This window comes from Malaya genurostris, chromosome 2, assembly GCF_030247185.1.
Source record: "Malaya genurostris strain Urasoe2022 chromosome 2, Malgen_1.1, whole genome shotgun sequence".
Lineage (NCBI taxonomy): Eukaryota > Metazoa > Arthropoda > Insecta > Diptera > Culicidae > Malaya > Malaya genurostris.
Window position 1 is genome coordinate 313,400,680 of NC_080571.1, and position 25,531 is coordinate 313,426,210.

The window sequence follows — 25,531 nt, forward strand, 5'->3', positions numbered from 1 at the left end:
GTATGCGTTTGAAACAAGGTTGAGAATATAATTTAAGTGCGTACAGTATATTATCAAAACATCTTCAATGATAGCATTGCAAACGAATCACCACATAGAATTGACGATAAGAGGCGCGGACGAATTGATCTCACCACCATCTACGGAATTATAAGGCGAAGCTTGCAAAAAAAAATTGAGTGTCATTCAGAGCGACGATTACATATTACAACACATCGGCTGTAACGGATGACTAAAATAATAATCGCATTTTTTCTTCATTGGGCTCTCAAATCGTATTTACCATACCCGAGTTATATCCTTATGAGTGATCCATTTTATCATCTGTAGCATTTATTGAAAAATATTTCTACATTTAGAAAAAAATAAGCGGGACGGGAGGGAACATCAAGACACCCGATTGAAACGTATTGGGTAAGGATAGTGGAAATGGCAAACTCCAACGCCAGGTGGACAAAGGGTAAACTGTTAAGGCTTATCACCATTCCGACTGACTCATAAGATCTAGTCATTGGAATAAGATTTCTGAACACTTCCGTAGATCGTATAGGCGAACATCTTATTATTATAAGCGAAGTACCCTGGGAACCACTTAGCCCCTTTTAATTTCACGATACAGTGCTGATTATGTTCAGTGGGTAACGATTGATCATCTCGTAATGTGAGAGTGGATCATTCCAATAAACTAGCTATTTTGCTAGAAGCTAACCTCAACGCAATGAATCAGTTCCTATTTTCATTTCATCAGTTCGTACCTAAGAGAAAATGTTATAAACCAGTTTACCCTCCTTGGTCTTATCCATCCCTTAAGCAATTAAAGAAAGAAGAGATCTGTCTTGAAAAAACTCACTAAGCGGCCAACTCTACATCTGAGGTATTATTATGTGTCTTTTAATAATCGATATAAACGTCTGAACAGATCATTGTACAACACCCACCTTCTTCGAGTTCAAAGTAATTTAAAGAAAAACCCAAAGAGCTTTTGGTGTCATGTTAATGAACAACGTAAAGAAACAGGACTGCCTACTCATATGTCGCTCGGAGAGGTTAAATCATCTACCTTGTCTGATACCTGCAATCTATTTCAAAGGCACTTCAGTAGCGTTTTCTCCTATGAAATCCTCAGCAGCTCCGAAGTATCTAAAGTGATAAACAACGTTCCTCTTCGTTCCCCTGTTGAACCACACCCTACTTTTACACCGACTATGATAAGTAAAGCATGCTTTAAATTAAAAAGCTCTACAAACGCAGGACCTGATGGTATTCCTTCAATAGTACTAAAAAGTGCTTAGATAGCCTCGTCTCACCACTGACAATGCTATTCAACATGTCCCTCCAGTTGGGAACATTTCCTGACCTCTGGAAAAAATATTACATTTTCCCGGTTTTTAAGAAAGGCAACAAATCATATATTACAAAATACCGTGGAATAGCCTCCCTATGTGCTGCTTCCAAGTTATTTGAAATCTTTGTTCTCGACTTCATAACTCATAAGTTCAATGACTATATATCTGAAAATCAACACGGATTTATGCCTAAACTGTCAACATCTACTAACCTAGTAACTTACACATCTTTTATCATGCAATCCATGCAATCTCGTCTTCAGGTAGACGCAATCTACACTAATTTTTCAGCGGCATTTGATAAAATAAACCATCAAATAACAATTGCTAAACTTGACAGACTTGGCTTTGGTGGTTCTTTACTGAATTGGATGCATTCATATCTTACTGGTCGTGAGATGTCGGTAAAAATAGGAAACTGTACAACATCACCGTTTGCTGTGAGTTCTGGAGTACCTCAAGGAAGTCACTTAGGACCGTATATATTTTTACTCTACCTTAATGATCTGCACTTCTTACTGAAATGTTTCGAACTATCATTTGGGGATGACTTCAAACTCTACCATCTGATCAAAGAACAAGAAGATGCACACCATTAAACCTTCCAAGTAATAATGATCGTTGCCGACTTATCGAACTGGATCCGCTGTGGCGGCTTTCCACCGTATGATTCACAGAATGCTGACCTTGCCCCTTAAGAGAGATGCTGCAATAAAAAAAAAAACTTTATTTTCGAAATTGGAAAGCTCAATGGATATCCGGAGCGTTCAATTCAAACAGATTGTTGAAAAAACAATCACTTACAACTCTGTCTCCCCCATCGGAAAATTTAAAAAGAATATCGGTAGACTTCAATCCAAACATTGCACATCCTTTGAAATCAAAACTAAATAAATTTCGTTTGGATTTAGTATTCAGCAGCATGAACTGTCAATTGAAAAATTTACTAGGTTCTACAAAAGATCCTACGGATAATTTGAAGAAGTCTGGGGTGTACAAAATCTCGTGTTCTCATTGTGATAAAGTATATATTGGACAAACCAAGAGAACTCTAGACATCCGTTTCAAAGAGCACGTCGCTGAAATAGCGAAAGCATCTAAAGAATTAGAGAAAGGACTACCACATCATTTCAAGTCAAAAGTAGCTGAACATGCCTTTTCTGAAGATCATGAACTCACTACCAACGACATAAAGATCATAAGACAAATTTCCAACCCATGGAAATTGGACACAGCTGAAAGTTTAGAAATCTTCAAAAATAACTCCATTTCTGCCCACCTGGGTTCGATTCCCAACCCCGCACATAGGATCAGAAAGATTTTCTGGTCCGAAGACCTCTATAATTGAAACACTCTATAATCGAAACAAAAAAAAAACTCCATTTCTTTATTGAATCGTGACCAAGGAAATAAGCCCTCCTGGCTATTCAAGCTATTACCGACACATAATATACAAATAGATTTAGGTAATACTTAATCTCTTAATATCCCACTTCTTCAGTTTGTTGCCCTCCGCTGACAATCAAACTACCGTCCTAGCCGTCTGTTACTACCTGTTTCTTCCCGTTTTTACCCGTTGACAATAAGACATTTCCTATAAAAGGAGCAGCATTACAGCATTCTTTCAAACAAACTTATAAAACCGATACACTGAAGAAGGATGTAAGTAACATTCCGAAATACGCGTATCTGTATTGTAACGTTTGTTATGCTTCATTAAAGTATAGTGACTTTGTAAAAGTGTAATAACGTGACAGTGAAATAGTGGAATTAAATGGTACAGAAAAAGTGAAACTGTTGAATACATTCCACTAACAGTTCCAGGTAAAAAATAGTTTAACTGTTAGTTTTAATTGTTAGTTTTAAACGTAAATGTATTTAGTTTTAAACGTAAATGTATCTGTTGGTTGATACAAAAGATGAGGAGGTTTTATGCCTGCTGGAGAGAGATTACTATATTCTATATCCATCGGGCTTTTCCCTGCTCCCCAGAATAAATAAATAAAATAAATAGATGGTAGTAATAGTATGTATGATGATATCTTTCAAATAATTCAGTAAATGTCAAAAAGATTATATTTTAGTAAATTAAAAAGCATCGATCGCATGATTTAATACATTGATGAAAATGTGTATGTGGTAGGTAACTTGACCATTGTACGGTCCTTGCCTTGAAACCCGTATGTTCTTAAGATTACTAATAACGGGTGTCGAATATATACTGAAATCTGATCTGACATGAAGTGAACCTTATCATTGCAAATGTCAAGGACAAGGATAATTGAAAAGAACATATCTCGCCTGCCGACGATCGCAAACAAATAATTCAACCACGGTATGAAGGCTCTTTTGAAGTAGTTTAATATGTAAGTAGTCTCATCTGCACCTTTCTGCGCCTTCTGATGATAGAAAAGTTGAAATTTCGTAAAAATAAATATGAAAAATGGGTCTATTTCATTAAACTGAAATGTTAGCACAATAGTATGTCTGAGAAAGTTGTGTAGTTTTTAATGATGAAAAACTTTGTGTAACTTGAAAAACTCATATATATTGAAAATATATGTGCTTTCTTTCAAAAACTGGATTTAAGACACACTTTTCAGAAAATACATTTTATCATGAATTACACTCAAGTTACGGGAATAGTACTTTCAGCAAATTTGTTTGAAATAACTTTCTAAACAACTTTGTTGAAGTAACTTAGCCCCTATGTTGGCTCTGAACTAAAATAATATTTTTATCTCACTTTTAGGGGGATTGATCACATAAATAAAATTTGTCAAAAGATGGCGTCTATAATTCTGAGTAACTTTGCTGAAGATACCTCAAAAACCACGTTCCTATGAGTTATCAATTAAGAGCATGAAATTACGCTTTTGAACCACTGTGCAGTGAATTGGCCTCCGCGTTCGTGTGATGCTTTGGAAACCAATGTTACAAGGGGTCATTGCTGAGTTAAACCCTCAAATGCTTGGAAAAGTAATCGAAAATTGAACCAGAAAAGTTTTCTGATCGTATGTGCGGGGTTGGGAACCGAACCCAGGTAGGATGCGTGAAAGGCATTACTTACCCGAAATCAGGTTGATTTTCACCATATCTTGTTCACACCAGCCCTGTTTATATTATTACTTATTTTTTCCATGGAGCAACAAATCTCGCATCGTGTCAGAGTTTCCAAGCCAAAACGACATAATTAACATTGAAAAATAAATAACAGAGGAAAAACATAACAAGATCCAGAGCTTTATTCAAAACTGAACACATGTGGTGACAGGATTGACATATTTTTCAGATGTTTGTGTATTCTTTTTTTTTTTTTTGCTCTGATGCTTTTCAACAGTTGCAGATTTTTTTTGCATTTCTTTCGAGTAGCAATGCACAAGAAGAAAAAAATGTTACTCAGTTCCAGTCCGCAAAGCCAAACAGTGTTTCATTTTCTAATCGATATTTAATGATATTAAACTAACTAGAGATTATAAGAAGAAAAATTGCGAATCCTCTGAAAGAAAAAAAAGTATACTTACAAGCAGTTTCGTGCTTACTTACATGACCCTTGCCACGTCTCACCTTTCCGCTCTTTATCTTTACAGTCATGCTCTTCCTTGAGTACTATGGCTCTGTAGTTTTCATAATCTTCCTCTTCTTTTTATTTCTATCTAGTTCAACATCGTTAATACAAAAAAGAAATGATTCAAAATTCACATTTTGAGCTATTATCAAAACCAGTAAATCGTCATGTGTTGAATTGCAGCAGCAGTGCAATATTCTAGATATCACATTGTTTTTGTTGTGACAGCTAACTGAATTCAACAAATGAACTGATGCCCTATAACCTCAAACAAACTCATCTCATACGATATAAATCGCAGAAAGAAAAAAATCATTTAAAAAATTTAAAACAATCCCAATTGCTCATTCGTGACCAGTCATCGCTTCGGCCATGATTGATGCCTTATCCAGTAGGCAGGCTGTTAAAAATCCATCATGCAATAAATTAACTAATTACGACCATTCTGACATCACACCACTAATACCAAGTGAACCAACAAAAACAAAAAAAAACTTTTCCTAGAAATCAACCTCAGCTCAACAAGCCACACCATTTTTCCATCAATAACAACGGAACCGAATCGCACGGTTGAAGGTCGAACGGTGGGACCCGGTGCGGGGCGGGTAGCGGTAAAGCATTAACCGTGTCAAACATTGCATTTAACCGGGGCATTAGCGAACGTGACAGCGACCGCCACCGGAGCATCATCTAACCATGAGCGAAACAACGGGCAGGAGCAAAAAATTAAAGTAACAACTTTTTTTTCAAAAAGGGGAAATGCCGCGGTACAATGTCGTTTCTTTTTTTCGATTTTACTGCTCGCTTCCTTTCACTCCGTCGTTCAGTCACCTTGTCTCTATCACTCTTTAATACTTTTTCAGACGCGACTCGAAAACAGCCCACAAAACCGAACCCCGGATCGAGGGAATTAAAACAGCTGCTTCTAATTTCCCCCTTGATCGCTCTCGGATCTCTGACCCTTCTGTAAGGTACTACGGCAGATAGGACGAACCGAAAGTCTCTTCCATTAAAACGATATGCCACGCGGGGCTTTCACGCCGGGACGCATCAGTCAGCTGACACTACTGCTAGCGCACAAATCGAATCGAGACCACCGACACGTTGTTCCGCGGAGTAAGGCGATGGCGGCGTCGTTCCGAAATCGATTCGACACCAGAAATTAGCTAGTTTTTTATTCAGGGAACTAGTGACTTTCACAGAGTTTCGCCAGAAACGAAGAAGCTCAAAATGAGATCTTAAAATAAAAATTATAGAAAGAAACATACTCGTAAATTAAAAACTATAGAAACAATACCAATTATAAAGTATTGATGGGCATGATGGGAGGTAAAATACCAACAACAATAACAGTAATAATATGTTCTTTGGATACAAATTTTACTAAGATATCAGTTATAGTAATAGCTGATTAATGACAACAAACAAAAAATAACTAAATAACTGTTTGGTAACTAATCATGTTATGAAGAAACATTGTTGTAACCTTGTTTTAACCATTGTAACATAAAATACATTTTCATGCTCTTGTTACAACATAGATTGGACTTAGTCGTATCCGAACTAGTTGCGAATTGTTAATCTGCCATGCAGTATTATCTTAAAATGTCATTATATGCATTTTTCTGTCTGCTCACGATTTTTTTACGTCATAATTAATTGACATGTTTCACATGACTCCTACGTAATCCTCACTTGCCCAGTTCTTGTTAGTCAAATACATATGCAAATATATATATGTTCCATTAACCAGTCAAGTAAATACGTACACACCTAGAAAAAATCGTGTAAATTTACGTCTTCAGAGATATGAGCGTCAAAAATGACTCAATTTTACAGCCAATCTAACTGTTATTTAATACATTCGGACATATTTTTAAGTACTAAAACATGTTAAATTACACATTTGCTTGAAAGGCGAGGTATGTTTGAAGTATATTCATGTTATTCTTGTAAATTTTTTTTTGTTTTTTTTTAAATAACTGTTATTGGAATATGAGTTAAAATTAAATTATTAATATTTAAATTGGGTGTTCAGCCACAAGTGGTGACTTTTCAGCCCTATTATATATACACACCTAGAAAAAATCGTGTAAATTTACGTCTTCTGAGACCGACATATTCGAGCATCATAAATGACTCAATTTTACAGGTAATCGAACACAAGTTTAATGCATTTCGATATATTTTTAACTGCTGAAACATGTAAGATTACACGTCTGCCTTAAAAGTGGGGTATGTTTGACGTACATTTAAATCATTCTTGTGAAATTCAATCATTTTACGAATTACGTTCTTCTGAATTGCGTCATATATGTATTTACGTCACCTGTAAATTTCATAATTTTTTGCTGTGTATATAATATTTGGTTATTACCATGAGGACATTATTTGCTTCCGCAATTCTGAGATTTTTGTGTAGGGAAAATTCTAAACCTACTTGTATTGTGAAATGGGGAAAAGGAACTTATATACTAACTTACTAACTAATACAGAGAGCGAATCGATTCAATTGAAGATTGCATCGATTTTTGTCGGAATTTGCTTATAATATTATGTGACATTACATCTAATGGTTCTATATTTGTGAGTCTGTGTAACTCATTTGTACTAAACCAGGGAGGACGCTTCAAAATCATTTTCAGAATTTTATTCTGAATCCTTTGAAGCGTTTTCTTCCTGGTGGAACAACAACTTGACCAAATTGGTACTGCATAAAGCATGGCTGGTCTGAAAACTTGTTTATAAATTAACAATTGGATTTTTAGACAGAGCTTAGAATTTCTGTTTATAAGAGGATATAAACATTTAATATATTCATTACACTTTGCCTGGATTCCTTCAATGTGATCCTTGAAAGTGAGTTTTTTGTCATACGTCAAACCTAAGCATTTAGCTTGATCAGACCATGTCAATTCCAAGCCATTCAATTTGAGAATGTGATTATTGTTTGGTTTAAGAATTCTTGTAAAATTAAGTCGTTTCACGGACTACGTTCTTATGAATTGTGGCATATGTGGATTTGCGTCAAATGTAAATTTCATAATTTTTTGCTGTGTACTTATATCACTAATTCGATAAACGTAATTTTATATCTACACACCAAAAAAATTTAAATATTACAGGTGACTTAATTCCTCATATGATGTAATTCATAAAGACCTAATTTGTCAAATGACGGAAAAATTCATTTGTAATGACTTAATGTTAGAATCGCTTGAATTTTACTGGTTTCGACTGTAACTTGCATTCTGCTAGCAGGTGCGACTGTATGAATTTAAATGCACCTTTTACTAACCAAGCAGATGTACACAGATAAAAATATTTTGAGAATTTGCATCTATTTTCATGCACATATTTGAAGCAGGCAATTAAACATAAAATTACTTCACAATTCTGTACGTTTCAATACAATTTAATTTAATGTTAATTGAAAGATACAGTTCTATTTATTTAAAATTACATGCAATTCAATTTATTTTTGCATCGATGATGGGTTTCAATGAAATATTCGATTCAACTAATGTCTATTTCATTCGAATACTAATTTACATGTCGTGTAAATTTCATTATTTCTTTCAGTGCGTATCGAATGATCTGATCTTTTCTGCAATATTTACTTCACTTTCGCGTTCTTCTGATGGGCCCTGAGTTTTCGTACTGACATAATTGGATTTTGAATGCGACTGCACACAATAGCTTTTCTTTAGACGCCATCTTGGATCTAAAATCTTTCAGTATCACAAACAATTGATTTTACCCAATCGACAGACATACGTTTATTAGTCTGCGAAAAACTTCCACGCGATGATGAAGTATTTCTACACACCTAGAAAAAATCGTGTAAATTTACGTCTTCTGAGACCGACAAATATGAGCATCAAAAATAACTCAATTTTACAGTAAACTTACATTCAATTCATTCTGACATTCTGACATACATAGTGCTAAAACATGTAAATTTACACGTTTGCTTGAAATACGGGCGTATATTTATATCATTCTTGTAAAATTCAGTCGTTTCACAGATTACGTTCTAAGAATTGTGTCATATGTAGATTTAAGTCACCTGTAAATTTCACATTTTTTTGCTGCGTATGCTTCTGTGGCTCAGTCGATTAACAGACGTACTAACATCTAAAGATAAATTTTGTGTCTGTATTTAGCTTCAGCTAAATTAACTGTGAAGTTAATGATATGACTTATCTTTACATGCTTTGAATTGTTAATGTAAATGAATCGCGACGCTCCTTTTATGTGTATCTATTAGGATGTAAATTTTTCTAAGTGTGTATAAGTCGACTGGCTGTTATTACATCTGATTCTACATAACTTTACAGGTTGTTTTCGAGTTCAATACATACTCGGAAAATAAGGAACTTCGTCTACATTTTTTATCGACTTGTCGTGACATGTTCTAACTTGCTCACATCTGCAAATGCACTACTAGTTTTTTCTTATGAAAATTGTTATGAATAATTATTGCTCCCGCCTGCTATGAAGTATGCGCTGTAATATGATTTTTGTGTGCAGAAGGTTCTTCAGCTACTAAGGTTCATCGAGAGTTATGCATATCTAGACATCTCAAGAACAGCTACTTCTAGGAGAAAAGATGCAGTGGGGAAATTTAATACTCTCGAGCTTCATATTTATATTCTGTCGTTTAAATGACAAATTTTCATCAAGTTCTAGAAGTTTTGCTTTCAATAGTTCAAACACATTCAATTTTAATCAAACTAACGTTAAATTTTGGTTTTCAAAACAAAAATTCCTCCGCCGAAATGCAAGAAATTATTAGGGAGTCCGGGGTTACATCGGACACGGGGTTAAACCAGACAGCTTAAATTACTTATAAACCTGCAATGGATGGATCGACTTTGTAAACGTGCTTTCATGTGAAGGCAGCCGTCAGTTAGCTGTAGGTTGAAATGCCAGTCTCACGAAAGGTTGCAATTGAGGTATCTTAAGATTTCGAACTCATTGTATGCTTTTGGCATTAAAAACTCCTTACTCTTCACTATACGGGGCCGGGGGTCAATTAAAAGTTTCAAAAATAGCCGCGTAACTATTTTATGTCATAATTTTGAACGTTAATAACTCAGTCATTTGTTGATGGAATGACATAATTTAACAACCAATCGATTCGGAAACTTTTAACTTAAACATGTATGACAACGTCGTTTCAGTATTTCAATAGCATACTATTGAAAAAATGGTTAGAATTGACCTATGTTTTCATCCACCAAACCCAGCTGAGGAAATTGACTTCATTTTTTTGTTCGGCATAGAAGGCTTTGCGTCATGCTTAAAAACACCGCATCATTCTGCGTAGTTCGAAGAGGAATCTATAAATATATGCTGCAAATCATTTCTTGATTTCAGTTGATACTTGACTGTAAATGAAACAAGTAGCTCGTCCAGTGAGGTGATGACTAGATTGTATATTCGTTCGCTCGTTGGATTGTCGCTTTTGCTAAATCTTCACTGTACGAGGCTTGGGTGTCAATTTAAAAAAATATAAAATTAACCGCGTAACCTTTTTCTGTCATAGTTTTGAACGCTTAGAACTCAGTCATTTGTTGATGATGTCACTTAAACTTATGCGGTAACGTCATTTAAGTATTTCAATCGCATTGGATGGAATTGACCTGGAAGTATTTCAATTGCATTGGATGGAATTGAGCCAATGGCAGTCTCAGTGAATGATGTCAAACACTCGTCCGATTTGCGCAGTATGAACTGTAGCACAAAAAGGAATCTATAAATATATGCACGAATACATTTCTGCTTTAGTTTACCCATGGCTTATCTTGATTCTCCGGTAACTAGCAAGCCAACTTAGAACTATCGGCGATAGGTTTTTCGAACCTAATTTGAAGCACTTGTATCTCTGTGATTTATTGATAAATTTTGCTCATATAACTGGATTCGAAAAAGTTTAAAAATGTTTTAATTTGTCAACGGGTAGTTTGCCTACTGAAATCTCCATTTACATACGAACAACACGGTGGCGCGGAAATAAATTCAGTATAAAGTTGTGTTATAATGATAATCATAGATAATTCTTTTTCATTAAATGTGGCTAAATACAAAGAACTATCTCTCAGCATAATCCCTCAGACCCTATTATTCAACCAAACAATTATCGTGTAACCTAATTGAAGTATAAAGCATAATATTTTGGTCGATTCTTGCTTCCAAGAATCTTATAGAAGGGATCCAGACTAAGTGTAGCAAAAATAATGTAATGAAAATCGATATGCAGTATCGATTTGCTGTTGTCCCATCAGGAATAAAACGCTTCAAAAGATTCGAAACTTAGTACAAATAAATTGCACAGACTCACATATATAGAATTATCAGATGCAATAAAATACAGTATTAAAGATAAACTCAAGACAAGCTGATCTGCGATTTTACATGTATCATTTAAATCCTTACTAATCTCGGGTTACCGCCAGTTTCAGTTAAATTATCATTTACTTCAAAACAACAAGTGTCTTATCACTACATGCGTTGTAACAATGACAATGTTCATTCATGTATTAATAAAATCAAGTTACAATATGAACAAAATTAAGGGATTTGGTTACATATGCATTGGTTCCTTAATATGCAAAAGTAAAATCAATAAAAGTAACAAAATATATTCTGCGGACTGTGTCATATATTTTCTTCCTTGTATTGCTGCCATTCTATTTTCAGACACTTTTCGAAGATTTTCGACGCTTTTTAACGAAGGATCATTAAAATTACACTATTACTGAGTTTATTGGTTGACGGTTATTCAAATTTTTCACATTCACATTTTTCGATCAAAATATTTAACATCTTCTGTAATCGCTGTTTATAAAATGATTGAGCTTGTACGTTCTCTGTCTTTGCAAATTATTATGATATAAAATCGTTTCATTTGTCCAGATTTATATCTTGAGGTTGTTCGTATCCAAAATTGATCTTTTAAGTAACTTTGAAATCATCATAATTGACTTTCCTTTAAACGATATTTTCCAAAAATTTTCGAATGTAAAAATTAGTTGAAGGCATCAAAATAGAGTAGAATCAATTGTTCTGAAAGAATCTAATTGTCATTTTGATCTTTCGCCAAAAATGTAAACACTAAAAGTAGAGCAAGTTTGTAATTTGTGACTTTTAGTGCATCCACCATCATCTTTATTTTTGTATTTATTATGGGTACCTAAGAATTATTTCATTATTAATGAAATCATGATCGGTCGTGTCTTGCATACAACCCTCTAATTTTTTTTAATCGGCAAATCGTATTAAAAACCAACTATGTGATTAATATTGTAAAAGAAGTCGAAAACATCAGTATTCTGTATATTCTATGTTAACACACATGAGCGGGAAAATTTTCTTGTCCACGAGACGAATGTTAAAAGCTCAATTTGCGTAGTAGAAGAAATTAAGCACAGTGGATTGTAATCAAAGAAAAAAAGAGTTGTTCGCCATGGACATGGATTATACTGCAATGTTTAGAATTAATTGATTCGAGTAACATGAAAACAACCTTAAAATTTAACTAAATCAGTTGGTGGAAGCAATTGTCCTACAGAGTAGATAGCAAACATCATGCTCACTGGATTGATCGAGTCGTATCCAATTAGGTTTCGTTTACCAATTAAAAGAAACGTTTAATTAGCCTGCTCTCGAAACCGCAATGATTCCGTTGACAACATCCTAGCTAACGATAGGAGCGACCGGTCCGTTCCTAGAAGATAGCATCCTCGAAGATATCGAAATACGAAACCCTTTTCCTGTCTGCCGCGTCGTTTGTTGTTATCGGAGGATGCCGTCACAGCGAGAAATTTCCCATCCGGACGCTACGATGCTACGACGCTCTCAAGGACCACCGTCTCAGGATCATTTGTAATTTATTATAATTCTTATCAAAATTAATTAAAATAATTTATCGCAGAAAATTAATTAAAAAATTTCAGCTCCTCGCTTATGGCTTTCCATTATCGTTATTGCCCCCGCTTTGTTCGGTGCAAACTGCTCATCGCCTTAAGTTGGCTGACTTTGTCGGAGAGATAAAGTTAGCGTACTGTTAGTAGTTAGCTGCCTCAAAATGGCTCCAACAAACAGCAGCAAAAGCACTCACGAATCCTTCCTCCGTCAGACGAGAAACTACAACAGTCAGTTGATGAGTGTAGGTTGGCTGAGCCTCCGCAATTACCTCTACTGGTGCTTTCCGAGTAGCGGGAGGCGAAGGGTACACTAAATTTTCAATTAGAGAACACAGCACCTCCACAATCCTAACGCAACTCTTCATAGCTGATTCCTCGGAACATTTTGTCCTGGACCCCGACAGGTCTCACGCTGCACAGTGATCACCATCAGCAAGGATGTTGGACATAATTAGACTTTGTCGGCAGTGTCAATAAATAGGACACTACTTCTAACCTGAAATATGCAAAAAAAAATTTACATAACTCAAAAAATCTTTGCCAACAAAAGCTTCGACGAGTAATGATTCTCGATTTGTTTCACACTGATTCAAAAATAATCCTTCTGTAAACACTGTAAACGCTTTGAGTGTTTAAATAACGGAAACGTGACGTTTCTTCTGCAGTTTCTGTCCAGCTCGTTTAACATTGTGCGCTACGAGAGTACTTCTCCAACAAATGAGCTCAATATAAACGCAATGGAAGAGAAGATTTTCACTTTTCCCCAATCTCAGCCTTCCCTCCCAGAACCCTCATGATAGTTTCCCCAATTGGATCTTACAAAGTTTGCTATCATCAACCTGACACTTTCTCCAGTTTCACATCTTATATTTATCCGCATCGCACCGAAGAAGTAATATTCGCATCGTCCCTTGCCTTGCCTTACCTTGCCTTGCCTTGCCTTGCCTTACCTTGTCTTGCCGTCAGTCCCACAGCATCCACCGCGTCTCCTCGCTCGCGCCAGTCGAAGCCACTTTTATTCCGTTCATTACTCAGGCATTAATTAATTTGATATCAGCTTAATTGAATTGGATGTTAGGAATTTATTACAATGTGCTGTTTCTAGTCTGGTTAAGGGAAAACGGCTGTCGGTCTATCGCTGGCTCACTCTCGCGCACACACAATCTTCAAACCCAAGTCGTACTATGTAACGTAACTAGAAGTGAGTGCTAATTCCGATGAATTCCTGTTCATATCTCTGCTGGGAAGGGATTATGGGATTAGTCGGGTCGGTACCGGTCAATCTAGGACAGATAGCGACCACTTGCATGGCCGACAATTTGTTGGTCAGCATTCAGATAAAGATATTCCAACTTCTGGCAACTTCCACCATTCCTTACAATACTACAGTCGTGTTTAAATGAATTTCAATTGTGTGACGCTGTATTACTCTTTGAGTGAGCTTTCAATTTTATATCTGTCACATAAACATAAGAAAGCCTACGTCAGTATCTCTCAGAACTAACCTTTCAAACAGTTGACTATATTTTATCCAGATTCAAGGTTTATCCAAGATTGAATCCCATTAAGTTTTGGAATATAAAAGACGCAAAATAATAGCGGAACAATCAGTAGCCGATTTCTTGGTTATAATTATTGTCAGCGTTGATCGATTTTCTTTTGGAATAGGCAAGCTTCCCAAATGTGGAATTCGGGATGGTTCAACTCCGACTTTCGTTCAATTCACACTCTCAAAAAAATGAATTTTACGATTGTCGTAAATTCAAACATACCGTGGTTTCTTCGGTAATGACACTATATTTCATCCGTTACCATGCACATATATATTTTTTGTGTCTGTATCGATGTAAACTTCACCTAAATTAACTGTGAAGTTAAACATATGATATCGTATAAAATAAGCTTCATAGTTCACTTAAATTTATAATTCAAAGCATATAAATTTAAGTGAACTACGAAGCTCGTTTTATACGCACGATTTTTTCTAAGAGTGCAGCACAAAAATTTTCATATACATATTTTTTTGTTATGACGTGTATCCAACGCTCGTACTTTTTTTTTGACGAAAAACAGTACATTTCAGTACATTTTGCAGTACGCTTTTCATCTCATCATAGTTAATAAAAAACAAAAGAAAATTCATTTAGGGGTTAGCCAAATTTTGTGCTAGGGCACATAACCGTTTTTATTATTTTTACGTTTCGTCTTTGACTCATCAGTGCAGAGCAGTTCAAATTGAACTGCTTAGTGCTAAACTCGGCAGTTCAATTTGAACCGCCAAGCAGACGTAAAGTTTCTGCTACTTACAGAACACGGAGTGCAATGTCTTCTCTGACGTGCCGAACGAAATTGTGTTTTCGACTATTTCTGGCCAATGCAGGTTTGGTCATTTATCGGTTAGCCGTTTAGCCAAGTTTAGCACTAAGCAGTTCAATTTGAACTGCTCTGCACTGATGAGTCAAAAACGAAACGTAGAAATAATAAAAAGAAAAGTATTATGGCATGATTTATTTTCATAATATCAATATTTTTGCCTTTCTCTATAAAAATATATTAGAAATGATGGAATACCCGACTTTTGAACGGAGCCTCGAAGACCCATAGTGCTATATACCATTCGACTCAGTTCGACGAGATCGGAAAATGTCTGTGAGTGTGCACATTTCGAAGATATTTATACGCGCTCAATTTTCTCAGAGATGGCTGAACCGATTTTAACAAACTTATGCTCGTTTCAAAGCTACTGTCGGGCCATAGATCAAGTTCAAATATCAAATGGTTGTGACTTTTGGTTCCGGAAATATGATTGTATAAGTGACGTAACCGACAAAACGCGTTGTATTTTTACCGCGCAAGTTTCTCGGAGATGACCAAACAGATTTCAACAAGCTTAGGCCCGTTTGAAAGCAATTGTTATGCAATTGTTCAAGTTTGAAGACCAAATGGCTGTGACTTTTGATTCCGAAGATCTAATAAGTGACGTAACCGACAAAACACGTTGATTTTACCGCTCTAATGTAAATAATGCTTGATCGGAGAAATAGGTATAAAGCGAGAGGACTAGTGTTTGATGGACAGAGGAGATGTTTGGATGTAAGATATCGGTCGGGTGACGGCCAGGATGTAGACCATGTTCGATGTACGTTGCTACTATGTCTGTTTCGAGTTTTAGAGTGACTAAAACAAGATCAGAGTGGCGAAATGGTAGCGCGTATGCACGGAATGCATAAGAACGCAGGTTCGAGTCCTGTCTTTGAGCGTATCTTTTTCCAAAAAATCATCTTTTCTGTTAGATTTTTCTTTCACTTGGCTTCTCCAATATATATTTCCGCTCAGTCATTGCAAAAACTAAATAAGGGTGCCAATATTTTGGGATCACCTCTAATTTCGTAAAGCGCTATTGTAAAACAATTTAAGCACCTCTAAAAAAGTCCTCATGCAAAATTTGAGCTAAATTGGACATGGTCAAGGGGTGCTACCCAGAGGTTAAAGTTTGAAAATTGTTTATCTTGAAAAAGCGCCATAGGGCGAAATCGAAAATTTTTGTTGATGTCAATAATCTTAAAATTGCATGAAACGTCGAGATTTAGTGTTAACTCCAAAAAATGTTTTTTTGAAAATATCGACTTTCTGGGACTTTTCTTAGTCCCAGAAAGTCGATTTTTAAGGACAATTTTTTTTCGAGATGACACTAAATCTCGACGTTTCATGCAATTCAAAGACTTTTGTCATCAAAATTTTTTTTCGATTTCGGAAATTTCATGTGTCATGGTGATTTTTCAGGATCTATGAAAACAGGACTAAGAAGGGTTTGTTTAGATTAGCATCACTGTTCTCATACAAATAAGCAACGCAAATGTCAAGCGCTTGGTTGGAAAAATGTTGCCTACTATGTGATAAAACCACTGAAGAATGCTTTTGTGAACTACTCGATTCAATCTGAATCGAATGGTGTCAAAAATGAGCCCAAATTTAATAAAAAGATTAAAAAAAAGTTTTTATGCGACTGTTTTGAAGAAAGAGAAAGGCATTATCACACCACTAGGTGGATTAAGAAGGGTTATCTATTCATTTCCCTTTTTTGGGTTTTTTTAAATTCAATATAAACTAAAAAATGTACGAATTAATTATCAACATTTTTGGCAAAAACATTCAGTGTTTTTAAGAGACGTACATATTTGACGATGATTTTAATTTATTGTACACGTTATTTTTCATTGTATACAACCATGATAGAAAGAAAAGAAGGAAACAAATCCGTTAACTGTTTACTTGTAGGGAAGACCGGGTCGGAAATGGCTACTTTTGATTTCATCTTAAAATGATTAGTTATTTAGGTGTTTTTGCTCAGCGGTTTATGTTAAAACGCTAGGGGGCGTTAGCAGTTCAACATAAACTGTTGGTGCACTGATGAGCCAAAGACGAAACGTAAAAAATAGAAAAAAAATAAAATGACTGATTTTTTTAAGAAATAAGGAAAATGATCAGAAAAAATATGTGAAATAAAATGCAAAATCTAAGTGAATATGAAACGTTTTACTCATCATTTTTTACCACTATCTGGTTCAGGGAAACGATTCACACATGTGAAAATGCTTTCGATTTTCGGCTGCAGTTTTTGTGTGACTCATTTCTCGAATGGACAATGTATGGAACACTTGTAGAACTAATTTGATACTATCATTTTGCTCAAGGAAGTAAGTTAATACGTTAAGGCGTTTAAGAGTTATGCAATGTTTTTGAGTTTTTTGAAGGTATTTTTAAAACTAATTTAAATAAGTTAAAAAAAATAACACCCTTCCAATTTTCTCTTAAATTTTTACTTACATTATGACCTTTCATGAACCGCATTGGATACATTTCTATCGATCTGGCAACTAATTATTATTGATATTTGAAGCTTGACTAGTTTTTGATGAAAAAACAATCATAACTTTTTACTGGTAGCTCATATGAAAAAGCTTGGTTAAGCCAAATTGTGCGCAATAATTAGTTCAATAACTCTTCTAAAGACAATTTTTCGGTAGAACGTTTCACAAAAAAGTTAGAACAGTTACTTTTACTCGGAAAAATTGATGTAACTCGATCAAATGAAGAGCTAGAGAGGTGCTTTTTTCAACAAAGTTGCTCGCAATAAAATTTCCTACAACTTTATTGTACAACGAAATAATTTTTGAGTTGAATTGAGAAAGTTAGATTTCAGATTTCAATCTAAATGAGGACCACTCTAGTAACTTTTTTCATAAAAAGGAGCGCCATTTGATTACAAACAACTTTTGTAAAGACACCAACTACAAAAAACTAATGTTTTATAGTGAAAATATTTTTGTCACACTAATTTCCCGTTTCGAACCATAGTGCTATGCAAACTTTGTAGCGCTGATTATTGCGTAATTTGACATTTAGTGTTCGAATTATTGCGAGTGGTCATTTTCGCCCCGGCCTCCTCTATTTATATTCGCTACGTGTTGTCACTGTTCTTTCTGACGTTTTGTATTGCCGCGAATCGAAATTCTATGCGTTAATGATTTAAAATTCTGTATTAACCTTTTGATATGAAAATACAGTACATTTCAATCGGAAAATACAGTACATTTGAAGGTAAAAATCAATACGCAGTATTTGGGGAGAAATTCCGTAAAATGCTGTGAAATACAGTACGGGTGCGAGAGTTACGTATATCCCACGTAAACTTAGTTTAACAATTTGTCAATTCGTAATACAAGATAGACTCTAAAAAGGTAGAATATTATGAATAAAAAATGTTAAAAAGTACATCCTAGATAGGATTATCATTACGTGAAAACAGATAGCATAGGTTTTACAAATCACCTGGAGATAAATAAATTTGAAATACATTATGTCATCTATCTCAACACAAGTTTTTCAAGGTAAATATTTTTTTATTGATTCAAATTCGAAGGAAATTTAACGCTAGACAGACTACCGCAGAAATCTCATCTGTCTAGGATTATTCGTTTTCTTTGGTTTACCCTGACAACTTGAAATTTTTGATGTTGGATCTTAACACTTACTGGAAACTGGAAACTGGAAACTGGAAACTGGCACATGTTTAGCACAACGAACACATGATTCTAGTACTATTTTAAACTCTTTAATAATTACTAGAGCCAAGCAAAGCATTTATCTTATCGAAGTCCATACAAAGCAAATATTTTTTTTCTCTAACGTAAACTCTTTCTCGTAAATCTGACAAGTTTCATATTTTATAAACAAATATCAAATAAACAGTCAATGCAACTACGGTAGAACTATTTATATATTCCAAATGGTTTAGATTCTCCATAAAACTTGTCAGCGTGATTCGCGAAAACATCACCGCACGCCCCGTGGAACTGAATTTTGTTTTTAAATTGTCCACCCAAAACAGACGAAGAATAAATCTTAGCTACCTCATCTGTAGTAACCAAGGCAAATATCGCATCGATAGGACAATGTTTTCTTCCATCCATCTGAATTCCCTTGATACCGGCAGACTTGTTGCTTCTTACCCTCCCTCCTTCGGTCCTGCCCCTACGCATACACACACACCGCTACGGCATAGGACCTAATGTTTGTTTTCATTGAAATTTGAGAAGACACCAAAAAATTTACCTGATTCTTTTCCTCTGATTGCGTCCACCAGTTCTCGTCTTTCAACTCAGCGCTTTATCGCTCATCTTCTTTGCCTTTTGTCTTTGTTTCGGTATTTTTCAAACTTCCTTCTTCACTGCTGCTTCATTGCTGCTTGAGTGACGAGTATTATTCCTTCCCCCCGGCGGCGAGAACTTCTTCCCACGATTTTATTTTCTTATCAACTTTTACTTCACTCGATTTCAGCAACAAGCCGCACCAGTACAAAAACATCCCACATTCGAAAAAAAAACCCGTAAGTAGAAGGTCGCTCGAAAGACGCAAGCAATGACGACGGTTTCAGTTTTTCTTCATCCGTTTGAAGCACATCTAACACAGAAAATGACATATGCAACCGAACCGTCCCGGAGATTGTTTCTAGTTCCACAGATGTGCTTATTGGATGGGATTTTTTTTCTCCGTATTGTGCCGGTTGCTAATCTAGATGACCGTTTTTAACCCTGGAGAAAACGTGCAAGTGAATCCAAAAAAAAAATTCGAATATGAAAATTCAAATATCCATGCAAAATGAGGATAGCGAAATTTCATGTTGCAATGGAATAGGAGTAAAATGCTATTTGAATGGTTGAATAATTCGAGCAGCTCTTTATTTTGTGAACAAATTATTCACGTTTTCATTCATTCTAATGAATATTTAAGAAATGAAACAAAATCGCTAACATTTAACAGTGGCGTGCAGTGTTTCGTCGGAATTATTCTAATTTTTGGTTTCTTGTCATCTCCAGAGTTACTCAATAGTGGAGCAGTTCCACGAATTGATTTGAGTTCTGCCTCCAAAAGATATTTGAATCTAAGATTATTTTCAACAATTTCATTAAAATCTCTTTTTTAACTAATTTCTCGTTGGAGGCTGATAAAAGTATTTTTTTAACATCGTTCTGGATCATAACAGGGACAAGCGAAAGGATTACCATTGTGGTTATGTTTCGAATTGTATCTCGCATAACATACAAGCAGGACATCTTTAGCATGTGTAAAGTAAGATTACTGGAGCAGTCAACTTTTGGCGGAAAATCAATTTGAAAATACCAACAACATTTTGAAAGATCGCTAGTGATCGGATTTGTCCCGTGATTGAACATGCCCTACTCTCCTCTACAGAGCTAAACTACTAAATATTTGAACGGTACAGTTATTATAATTAACGGTTGATTCTGGCGGTGTTCTGGGAACTATTTTGTTAGACAAACTCACACTCTTCTTAAACGATTCTTAAAAAAAAGAAGGAAAATGATTCTGGATTTTCAAGTTGATCAGGTCAAGAAGTGCGAAATCATTTGACTCGGCCAAATTCGTCACTCGTAGTATTCTCAAAAGTTTACGTAAGCGAAAATCTTATGATCGGAAGTATCCCAGTAAATGTCGTAGTAGGACCTACGACATGCAACTGCATTGAAAAGTATTGAGAACAATTAAAGTAACAACTCGAGAAGATTTCCTAACTAGATTTATTTCATATGAGTTTAAAAGCTAAGAAATATCTGATTTGGTCGGTGATTTTCAGCTGCGGACAAAAAAAGTGAAGATTGTGTCAAAAATATATTCATGAATTAAAAGCTCACCAAGTAATAGCGCCTGAAAGTACGCATTCATCGAAGCCCACAAAAGCCTCTGTGGTTTCTTTATCTTGGATAGCTGTCAGTATCAGTGCAGTCAAACTTCATTCAATTCAATTGAAACTGAATGTGGAACACATTGACGATCACCCTACGTTCGCTGACGTACCGAATGGTCAGCATTCAGTTCTTCACTCATTTCTCTTCCATTCGAAGCTCAGTTTTACCACCGTCAGTTGATCTCTTGAAGCAACAAAATATCTCTTTCAATAGTATGAGAGCGGCCTTCAAATGAGGTATGAGGTAATGAGGTTCATGTAAACATTCGAATTGGTTCTAGATGATAGATGAAAGACAAATTAGATAGCTGAAATATCATTTACAGAACATACATAAATTAATAGTTTCCTCCTTCAGTTTTCATTTTCAATACTTTACTCCATTTATAATTCTATTCATTTGACCTTGCTCACTACCAAGAGCGAAGACAATGAAGCAGCTAGACTGCTTGGCACTTGAAACTGAGCAAATGACTAGGTACGATTATTCAACTGACGATGAATTCTGGAAGCTTCAATTGAAAATGGCAGCAAAAGCCATATGAATTAGTAGGAATATGCTGACGGCCAGTGGCCATAAATTTCATTTTCATCTTATATTATTCGATTGAAAATGAAATTTTACCGCACTGGTCAATATAATCGATAATCGGCCAAATAATTTTCGGCAAGACTGATTCTGATGAAGTGGTCTTCGACGAATAAGTTTTCTGCAAAACGAGTTTCGACGAAGCAACCTGCACTGGAACAAGTTTCGATGAAACGCAATAAAAGACGCATAAATGAGATATTAACTTTAAATAGCCTCAAATTACAACCATTAGGTTTTGAACGCCATTCACTAATTGTAATGTGAGGTCAGCTGCAGTATGAACTTTAGTCGGCGCTTGCACTAGTATCATGCACGTATTTCGTGGTGCTTAATCGAGTTACCTTCTGGAATGTATTCCAGATAGTAGCTTAGTTGATAAACCATTCTCCGCGATAAAGGAAAACTTCTACTTCAGACTATTTATTTTCGGGAAGTTACGTTTTTAGAAGGCTCTTTCATCTATCCTCCAACTCGATCTTTCGATCATGAAAAAACGCATCAGAATATATCTGATGCCAAAATCTACAAATTTTGTTTGAGTTTTTCGTATAATAATATGATCACGGCAAACCAATCTTACACAAAAATGACAAACGTCAAATGCTCTTTGTGACCCCTACTAGAAATCTCTTCACGAGATTGCACAAACATATCTATGACATGCTGATTTCACAGCTGAGACAGAATAATGAAATTTGCATTGAAAAAAAAACAAATGTTTCGCATTACGCCTCCGTATGCATCAATCATTAGAACAATTTGACATGCAGAATATCCCAGACAATGGATCTGATAGGTGGTAGCTAGAATTGTTATCAGAACAGGTACAGCATAATGTCAAACCTGGGAACATCTGCCATGACACATTGGCTAACAAAATTTCATTTTATAAAGATTTAAGCGCACCGGTGCCTTCTGGTAATTAAGTTCCTAATTTATCACATGAAGTTATTCATTTCAACTTCTAATTGTGGTTCTGAAGCTCACTTTTGTGATATTGAAATCGAAAATACGACAGGTTTTGTTAGTGCATTGCCAGTACCAGGTGTCACATCACATTGATACATATAATGTACATCTATTACATGATGGAGTGAAACGGAATGATAAACGAAAAAATTTTCTTCTCGAAGGTGTTACAAGAAACTTTTTTAATTTATCAATTTCTAACTTGTTAAGTTTATCAATTTCTAATCTTAAAAACATATGTAAGTATGAGTAGTAATGCGTCTAAATTTTGCTCGCGCTTCGCAAAAATCCCGACTACTCGCTCATCAAGTTGGCGAAATTGTTGAACATGACCCAATCAACTGTCACCAACCTACTGGAAGCTTCAATTTTACGTCTAGTCTTCAGCTTTCCTATTACGAAACGTAAAAATAAGAAAATTGGCATGTGCTCTGAGCCCAAACCGATACTCATGCGATACAAAAACTCATAAATAAAAAACAAAAGTGATCGGAAAACATTTGTCAACTTCCAGAGAGTCCAAATCGAGGGAACTTAGAAAAGTTTGACTAGCTGTTTTAAGCGAAACCTCAACCTCTCGGTCAGAGCTGTCGCATGTAAGCTGTGAGTTTCTTCTACAATTCGAACTGCCGATTTGCAAGAAGTTGGTGACTTCAAATGGACGGAGTACCTTCGCAGAAGACGACGATGTGGTTTATTATCGTGCTACAATATAATGAAATCTATGTCAAGTCAGACTTTATACAGCTTCTATGACAGGAATATCGCATGACAACTAGAAGAGGAAATGTGCCTGAGATTTTCAAACACACTAAATTGTACGAGTACACAAAAAAATATCCCGTGTGTCAAGCCATCTGTTCCTATGGTTAGAACATCCACATTGCAACCACAACCAACAAAATATGAACTGGAGTGCTTAGATTATCGTCTATTGCTTTTCTCCATGAAATACTATCGTTCCGTTATGTTTTAGTAGGATTTGGCATGTTGTCATTACAGAAAAGACTATGGGTTCGTATATTACGAACATCGTTGAGATGATGCCCAAATATGTGAACCTGCCCAATACAAGAGCTCTGCCCAATACAAAAATAACATTGGCCACCATTGTCAAACGAAAATTGAAGACATCCGAAAGACTGTTGTCAGTGAAATGGACTACATGGCAAAGTGGCTTCCTGTTGCAATAAAATTGACCAAGGAAACTGTGCAAAACTTGATAGATGTGATCAAAGGGATATTTATTTGACCACATCTATCGTATTAAAATGTCTGTGAATGCTCCACACAAGGGTTTTGAAATATTGCAACCTATAAGAATCATCAAGTTGAATCATCGATTCGATTTTCTGCGATAATTGTCAACTTGCGATTCTCTCTTGAGAAATTCCACACAGCAACGATCATTATCAGACTGTAATTTTTTTAAGGGCCGTGAAATACTCAGAGTATGAAGTGGAGCGAATAAATGTAGCAAAATTCTCTCACGGTTCATGCATTGTGAGACTCGAGTTCTTGTAGCATCTTCTACCGGATTGAAAATGTTGTATACAATATAGATAGCAGTATAGCAGCTTCTGTCAAATTTTCGGCAATCACCAACACTGCTTTCAATACTTTACTTGCATAAATGTAAAGGTACAATAAGGCGGAACGCACGAGAACGAAAAAAATTACGGAGTTGTGTACGGGACAAGACCGATGCAATGTTCAAATTAATTTTTTGATTGGAAAATCCACAACAAAGCATTAAAGCCATCTAGTATTTCTAAGTTTAGGATAGGAATTATTATGACATTATTTTCAATAAATTACTTATGAAACCCGTCTCGAAAATACAAATTGTGTAGCGATCCACAAATTTCACAAATATCCATAAACCGAAAACCGTCATCCTCAATGTTACGAGTTCTATAAATTATTGATATCCACTCACCAAGCGTAAATAAAAAATATCTATAATCTCTTCGAAAATTCACGAGAAATAGTAACATGATATGATATGCACTTCTCAAACTAGATATTTTTAGAGAACATCTCACAAGTCACATTTAAAAAAACGTCTCGTTTGAATATTATTCAGTTCTTATATAAATTAATGTATAGTTGGAATCAGTTAGGTGAAGAGTTGTCATCATGTCTGTAACAAAGAATGGGCAATTCGTTATATGCGAGATTAGTTTTGACTGACTAAATTGACCGTCTTCAACAACTTGCATAAATGTGTCTCCCTCAATTAAAAATGCTCATGGTTCATAACCATATAATGTTAGTATCTACACTCTTAAGAAGAATGAAATTTACGCTTGACGTAAATTCAAATATGCCGTTATTTCTTCGGTGATGACACAATATTACATCTGCTAACATGTAAATATAAATTATGCGTTTGTATCGATGTAAACTTCAATTGAATTAACTGTGAAGTTAATTATATGCCTTATCTTTAGATGTTATGTATTGTGAATGTAAGTGAGTCGCGACGCTCCTTTTATGTGCATCCAAGAAGATGCAACCTTTTTTAAGTGTGTGTTTTGTACGATACGCTTTGTGCGGTGATTCGTTCAATTCATTCCGTTGAACATTTTGCGCGCCCTTTTTATGGCACTGAGTTTTACCTTAATGCTCGTTCATATCGAACAATTTAGAAAACTTAAATTTTGAGTTATTTGTGGTTACTTAATACTAGTGAAAATTTTATCATTAATCGCTGACCATATTGCCAATGACATGGAGAAAAAAATATGTTTCTGCGTTGAATACAACAAGAGATTAAGTTCAACCTATTCTTCTACTGGGTAAATTTTGATAAGGCACCCCATAGTAAAGTAAGTTATATTCACGACAAAACAA

The 25,531-nt window shown here is 35.3% G+C and overlaps 1 protein-coding gene across 2 annotated transcripts in view; it reads right to left on the bottom strand.

Moving 5' to 3' along the window:
• LOC131431138 (LIM domain transcription factor LMO4) overlaps nucleotides 1-25,531 on the bottom strand; it is a 726,034-nt gene that overhangs the window by 556,280 nt on the left and 144,223 nt on the right. The window contains exon 2 of one of the 2 annotated variants that reach the window (XM_058596660.1): nucleotides 19,461-19,939. The exons of the other annotated variant lie outside the window; for it this stretch is intronic. The gene's annotated coding sequence lies outside the window, so the exon portion shown is untranslated. The remainder of the gene's footprint in view (nucleotides 1-19,460; nucleotides 19,940-25,531) is intronic. 2 annotated transcript variants of the gene reach the window in all.